Raw genomic sequence first — 7,916 nt, 5'->3', positions numbered from 1 at the left:
TGCTGATTGGTCGCGGCCGGTGGCCGTTCAGCGAACCGTGTTAGTGAGGGACGGAGAGCCTGTTTAAATTTGGCGCCAATATCGCTGATTGGTCATGGCTGTCGGCCACGACCAATCAGTGAACCGTGTTAGTGAGGGACTATGAGCCTGTTTAAATTAGGCGCCAATATCGCTGATTGGTCATGGCCGACAGCCATGACCAATCAGCACAGCGGTTTTTAAATTTGGTGCCAATATTGCAGATTGGACGCGGCCGGCGGCCGATCAGCGAACAGTGTTAGTGAGGGACGGAGAGCCTATTTAAATTTGGCGCCAATATCGCTGATTGGTCATGGCTGTCGGCCACGACCAATCAGCGAACCGTGTTAGTGAGGGACGGAGAGCCTGTTTAAATTTGGCGCCAATATCGCTCATTGGTCATGGTCGGCGGCCGCGACCAATCAGCACAGCGTCTTTTACATTTGGCGCCAATATCGCTGATTGGTCGCGGCCGGCGGTCGCGAGCAATCAGCACAGCGGTTTTTAAATTTGGCGCCAATATTGCTCATTGGTCGCGGCCGATCAGCGAACCGTGTTAGTGAGGGATGGAGAGCCTGTTTAAATTTGGCGCCAATATCGCTGATTGGTCATGGCTATCGGCCGCGACCAATCAGCGAACCGTGTTAGTGAGGGACGGAGAGCCTGTTTAAGTTTGGCTCCAATATCGCTGATTGGTTATGGCCGGCGGCCGCGAGCAATCAGCACAGCGGTTTTTACATTTGGCGCCTATATCGCTGATTGGTCGCGACCGGCGGTCGCGAGCAATCAGCAGAGCGGTTTTTACATTTGGCGTCAATATCGCTGATTTGTCATGGCCGTCGGCCGCGACCAATCAGCGAACCGTGTTAGTGAGGGACGCAGAGCCTGTTTAAATTTGGCACCAATATCGCTGTCGGCCGCGACCAATCAGCGAACCATGTTAGTGAGGGACCGAGAGCCTGTTTAAATTTGGCGCCAATATCGCTGATTGGTCGTAGCCAGCGGCCGCAACCAATCAGCACAGCGGTTTTTAAATTTGGTGGCAATATTGCTGATTGGTCGCGGCCGGCGTCCGATCAGCGAACCGTGTTAGTGAGGGACGGAGAGCCTGTTTAAATTTGACGCCAATACCGCTGATTGGTCATGGCTGTCGGCCGCGACCAATCAGCGAACGAACCATGTTAGTGAGGGACGGAGAGCCTGCTTAAATTTGGCGCCAATATCGCTGATTGGTCGTGGCCGGCGGCCGCGACCAATCAGCACAGCGTTTTTTAAATTTGGCGCCAATATCGCTGATTGGTCGTGGCCGGCGGCCGCGACCAATCAGCGAACCGTGTTAGTGAGGGACGGAGAGCCTGTTTAAATTTGGTGCCAATATCGCTGATTGGTCGTGGCCGGCGGCCGTGACCAATCAGCAAACCGTGTTAGTGAGGGACGGAGAGCCTGTTTAAATTTGGCGCCAATATCGCTCATTGGTCGTGGACGGCGGCCGCGACCAATCAGCACAGCGGTATTTACATTTGGCGCCAATATCGCTGATTGGTCGCGGCCGGCGGTCGCGAGCAATCAGCACAGCGGTTTTTAAATTTGGCGCCAATATCGCTGATTGGTCGCGGGCTGCGGCCGATCAGCGAACCGTGTTAGTGAGGGACGGAGAGCCTGTTTAAATTTGGCGCCAATATCGCTGATTGGTCATGGCTGTCGGCTGCGACCAATCAGCGAACCGTGTTAATGAGGGACGGAGAGCCTGTTTAAATTTGGCGCCAATATCGCCGATTGGTCATGGCCGGCGGCCGCGACCAATCAGCACAGCGGTTTTTACATTTTGCGCCTATATCGGTGATTGGTCGCGGCCAGCGGTCGCGAGCAATCAGCACAGCGTTTTTTAAATTTGGCGTCAATATCGCTGATTGGTCGCGGCCGGCGGCCATTCAGAGAACCGTGTTAGTGAGGGATGGAGAGCCTGTTTAAATTTGGCGCCAATATCGCTGATTGGTCGCGGCCGACAGCCATGACCAATCAGCGAACCGTGTTAGTGAGGGACGGAGAGCCTGTTTAAATTTGGCGCCAATATCGCTGATTGGTCGTGGCCGGCGGCCGTGACCAATCAGCGAAACGTGTTAGTGATGGACGGAGAGCCTGTTTAAATTTGGCGCCAATATCGCTCATTGGTCGTGGACGGCGGCCGCGACCAATCAGCACAGCGGTATTTACATTTGGCGCCAATATCGCTGATTGGTCGTGGCCGGCGGTCGCGCCCAATCAGCACAGCGGTTTTTAAATTTGGCGCCAATATCGCTGATTGGTCGCGGCCGGCGGCCATTCAGCGAACCGTGTTAGTGAGGGACGGAGAGCCTGTTTAAATTTGGCGCCAATATCGCTGATTGGTCGCGGCCGACAGCCATGACCAATCAGCGAACCGTGTTAGTGAGGGACGGAGAGCCTGTTTAAATTTGGCGCCAATATCGCTGATTGGTCATGGCTGTCGGCCGCGACCAATCAGCGAACCATGTTAGTGAGGGACGGAGAGCCTGTTTAAATTTGGCGCCAATATCGCTGATTGGTCGCGGCCGGCGGCCATTCAGCGAACCGTGTTAGTGAGGGACGGAGAGCCTGTTTAAATTTGGCGCCAATATCGCTGATTGGTCGCGGCCGACAGCCATGACCAATCAGCGAACCGTGTTAGTGAGGGACGCAGAGCCTGTTTAAATTTGGCGCCAATATCGCTGATTGGTCGCGGCCGACAGCCATGACCAATCAGCGAACCATATTAGTGAGGGACGGAGAGCCTGTTTAAATTTGGCGGCAATATCGCCGGTGGCCGCGACCAATCAGCGAATTGTATTAGTGGGGATCGGGGAGCGGCGTTGCGGGAGATGACCGGCTGCTCGCAGCAGAAGTATCCCGACCGGCGGCGCCGCTCCCCGGTCCTCCCTTCACACTTGCCGTGGCCGCTGATCTCCCGACGGTAGCCGCATGGAAGTCAGTGGCGCCGCCGGTCGGGGTAGTTCTGCTGTGATCACCCGGGAGATGACTGGCAGGCGCCGGTCATCTCCCGGCTGCATCGCCGCTGACCTCCGTGCGGCAGATGAGCCGCTAACGGCCGCCATCTTTTTTCTGAAATCCCGCATCGCTGATTGGCCGCGGCTGGACCAATTAGCGACACTGGATTTTCTGGACAGACAGACAGACGGGATAAGACAATTATATATGTTAGATACAGTACTTCATGCTCAGTCCATGTCCAACATGCACAAGTCATCTATATTACCTCTCCATGTTTGGAGCTATAAGTTATTCTGCTCATTCTTTTTATTGATTCCTTTTCTTCATTCTTTTTAGTACATTCCCAGAATCCACTCTGCTATCTGCCCCGTGCGGAGCAATAACTGTTCCCTCCGCCATAACACGGCCCCGGTCCCCGCTCTCACCACACAGCTGCTGTCACACCCTGCTGTGACCTCTGCACCGCGCACAGCCGCCCTCCGACCAGTCAGGAGAGCAGACTGCGTGACGTCATCACGCCGGCTCACCAGTCAGCTGACTGCAGGGAACCCTCCCGGAGACAGCGCCTAGTCAGGTGGGCGTGGTTAGCCGCCTATAAGTGTGGAGGCTCCAGAGCAGCAGGCATTCCTTCCTTCTGTGCAGTTCGTGCTGTTGCCTGCAGAGGGCCTGTGAGTGCTGAGGGTTAGCCAGTGCCTGTGGTAGTTTGGCAGCTGGTGGTGGTTTCTCCTCTTTGGTGGTGACTGTGTTTTGCTCTTTGTAGGTTTTTACTTAGCAACATGGCTGAGACGGTGGAGCAGCAGCAACAGGTAACAACTACGTGTGTCCTGTCTTATGTAATGGCTGATAGTAACGTGCCGTGATACCGAGGAGCTGCTGTCTGCGGACTATGGAGTGTCATGGAGTGAGCGCCCCCACTGGTGGAAATGGGTATTACTGGGCATGGAGTGAGGTGCCCTCCCCACCCCCCCCCCCTACTGGTGGAAATGGGTATTACTGGGCATGGAGTGAGGTGCTCCCCCCCCCCCCCACTGGTGAAAATGGGTATTACTGGGCATGGAGTGAGGTGCCCTTCCCCCCCCCCCCCTACTGGTGGAAATGGGTATTACTGGGCATGGAGTGAGGTGCCCTTCCCCCCCCCCCCCCCCTACTGGTGGAAATGGGTATTACTGGGCATGGAGTGAGGTGCCCTTCCCCCCCCCCCCCCCCCTACTGGTGGAAATGGGTATTACTGGGCATGGAGTGAGGTGCCCTTCCCCCCCCCCCCCCCCCTACTGGTGGAAATGGGTATTACTGGGCATGGAGTGAGGTGCCCTTCCCCCCCCCCCCCCCTACTGGTGGAAATGGGTATTACTGGGCATGGAGTGAGGTGCCCTTCCCCCCCCCCCCCCCCTACTGGTGGAAATGGGTATTACTGGGCATGGAGTGAGGTGCCCTTCCCCCCCCCCCCACTCCCCTACTGGTGGAAATGGGTATTACTGGGCATGGAGTGAGGTGCCCCCCCCCCCCCTACTGGTGGAAATGGGTATTACTGGGCATGGAGTGAGGTGCCCCCCCCCCCCCTACTGGTGGAAATGGGTATTACTGGGAATGGAGTGAGGTGCCCCCCCCCCCCTACTGGTGGAAATGGGTATTACTGGGAATGGAGTGAGGTGCCCCCCCCCCCCTACTGGTGGAAATGGGTATTACTGGGCATGGAGTGAGGTGCCCCCCCCCCCCCCTACTGGTGGAAATGGGTATTACTGGGAATGGAGTGAGGAACCCTCCCCCCCCTAATGGTGGAAATGGGTATTACTGGGCATGGAGTGAGGTGCCCCCCCTCCCTGCTGGTGTATTTGGGTATTACTGGGCATGGAGTGGTCTTTAATATTACACTGTAGCAGTTGGATTGGTCCTGTGTGTCTAAATGCAGGGTTCCCTAACTCCAGTCCTCCAGGCCCACCAACAGGTCCTGTTTTCAGGATTTCCTTAGTATTGCACAGGTGATAACTGCACCACCTAGACGGGCAATAATTCCATTACCTGGGCAATACTAAGGAAATCCTGTAAACATGATCTGTTGGGGAACCCTGCTGTAGAGTCACTACTACGAATTGATATCCCCTATGATGAAGCAGTAAATACTGGAATTGAAACATGCGTAGGGGGATCTTGTGTGTCAGCCTCCCTTATTCTAGACTGTCCTGCTACCTTGGTAGGTTGTGGATATATCACTTGATTGACACAATGCAAATGCGTTTTACTTCTTGATTTTTCTTACTCATTGTGTCAGGGAGAGGCCGAGCCATTATGATTTACTATCTCAAGTGCTAGAAATTGTTACCCGTGGCTCTGCCCTCCGCTCTGGCATTATATTTTGCACCTTAACTATGTACTATGGGTTTGGCGGGACTCCATTGGATTTGTTTAATGGTGATACCTAGGGCTGCACACAACTTTATGAACATGTTGTATTAATCAATATGTGTATTTTAATATATTTCTAATATTTTATCTGAGTCTATAATACTCCATATTTTTCTCAAAATGTATTAATGACACATGGAGTTTGGCTGAGCACCTGTGTGTGTATATAAACACACTTATTGCCTTATGTGGGGTTGTCTGTGAGAGTCCCTACTATGGTATCACCATGTGAGTCCCACTGTGTACATGACCTATGTGCCCCCTTATCTTCTGGGCAGATGCCAATTCATGCAGGATGTTGGTACCCAGGTGTGGGGCTCTGCCATATGATGGTGCATGGTCCCAGGTACAGGATCTGCTGCTAGGGCTCCTTCAGGCTGGGATCTGGTGTCGATCTCTAGTTCTCGGCTCTTCCATGTGTCCTCAGTGAGGATTATGCACATGACTGATCTGTAGCTCAGTGTTCAGATCTGTAATGGGGCTCTATAGGAGTAAATAAGCTGTCCACTATGTATATAGCCAATGGGCCTTGCATGCTCTCTATGGATGACTATTATCCCATAGAAGAATTACTTGTAGAGCAGGATCTGTATTGATGCTGGTGAGCAGGTGCTGCAGTGCATCTCACTGGCTCTAATTGTACAAGCTCTTACATCTACGGACTTTGGTTTTAGGGGGGGGGGGGAGCAAGCAGTCATAGTTGGGAATGGGCCTTACTACCAACCCATCCAAGCAGGCTGGTAATGGCCTCTCCAAATTTACCTAAGTTTGCATTATGTAAGAATTCCATTAAAAAAATAAAAGCGCTCCCCCCCCCCCACATTAGGCCGGGATAGTTGGAACCCGAGGGTGCTTGAATCTTAGCTTTATTTAGTCCATTTTAAATTTTTAGGGGCCTTCAAAATGGGTGTAAGCGCAGGACAATTACCCTGTGAATAGGAAAGTGATATAGATAATTATTTAATGTCACAAGCCCCCTACATATAATCATATAATCTAGCAGTCTTTAGTGCCATACATGTGGAACTAAATGTCTTAAGCCTTATTTAACCTGATAAAAAATACTACATGGCGCCCCCATTATTTTCAATAACCAGTTAAGCAGGCAGCTGTGGGCTGATATTAATAGGCAGAGAAGTTCCATGGATATTGGCCCCTTCCCAGCAGAAGACAAGCTCCAAGCTGTCTGCTTTCACTTGGTTGGTTACAAAAAATGGGGGAGCCAGCAAGTATTTCTTTAACTCTGTTATACAGGCCAGGTCACGTGGTGAGCCGGCCAATTGCAACTATACCCATACTTGGCATGGCTGTGATGGGGCCGGAAGTGCCTACAGCCTTAAAGCTTGTGTGGGTGTACTGCAGCCTTTTAACACTAGAAGTCCCAGGAATTTCGGGTTCCCCCCCCCCCCCCCCCCCCGAAGTCCCGAAAGAGGGTCAAATGACCCTTAGTCCAAACTGGCAACTCTGATTGCTCCAATTAGCATACTTTCATTTGTAAATGTGGCCATTGCCTGAGGAATCTGCAGGGGGCAATTGTGTTGTATTGATCCACAAAGGTCTTGTAAGAGAGTGTAAACAAAAGAATGTAAGCTGCTCCTGAGTGTCTGCCCACCCCCCAGCTGCATTGTTGTGCAGGGGATGTGCATAAGGTTGCTAACACCTTAGCAAATTTGCATGCAGCCTTTTGTGCTGTGGGGGATAAATAGGTGACTTCTTCACCTATTTTGTTCTGAAGAAACAAAATGCAGAGGAGGCTCACCATTCAACAGGCATTGGAACTGATCCTGAGCAACACCAACCCTTCTGACTCGGATGTAGAAGACATAGTCCTTCAACCGGATTCGGACTCTGAGCTGTCTTCAGCTTAGATTTTTCAAATTGCCTATTTTTATTTCCTGACTATCTTTTTTTTTTTTTTTTTTTCTTTAGAACCAAAACAAAATGTTAATTTGAAATTATCTTGCAGATGAGGAGACTCCTCTACCAAAAAAGAGAGCTCGGTTGGCGAGTGAGCCAACAGAGACCGCAAAAGATGGCACAGTGTGGCGTGAAGTACTAGTGGGGGAAATGTCTCCATTTCACCCCAATAGAACCGTACCCTACAGATGGAGAGCCAAGTGCTAAGGCCAGACGAAGTGTCCGGAGTCGCCTTCATAGCTTCCTCTGTTTTATCACTCTTGACATGCTTCGTAGCATTCAAGAATGGACTACTCAACATGCACGTTACACGGAGCAGGTGGATTGGTTCATGGGTCTCCCGGAACTAATTGCATTTATTTCAGTTATTATCTTGCGGGAGGGTGACCAAGGTTCCATCACTACGTGACAGCTGGTCAGCAAACCTGGGAAACCCAAGGATCATTGCAACTATGACCCGAAACCGCTTCCAAGACATCATGCAACACCTACGCTTTGACATGTTCACACGCTGTGAGCGAGTGGAGTCCGATAAGTTTGCTGCAATCTCCGATGTGTGGAGATCGTTTGTC

General features: G+C 51.9%; 1 pseudogene; it reads left to right on the top strand.

Moving 5' to 3' along the window:
• Positions 1–3,588: 3,588 nt before the first annotated feature.
• The window catches only part of LOC141249605 (perilipin-2-like), a 29,882-nt pseudogene continuing 25,554 nt past the window's right edge, over positions 3,589–7,916 (top strand).

Source organism: Phyllobates terribilis, unplaced genomic scaffold (assembly GCF_046119375.1).
Source record: "Phyllobates terribilis strain yellow unplaced genomic scaffold, ASM4611937v1 Scaffold_2__4_contigs__length_985480577, whole genome shotgun sequence".
Classification (NCBI taxonomy): Eukaryota; Metazoa; Chordata; class Amphibia; order Anura; family Dendrobatidae; genus Phyllobates; species Phyllobates terribilis.
Note: the sequence above shows the minus strand (reverse complement) of the source record. Positions and strands in the feature narration are given on the sequence as shown.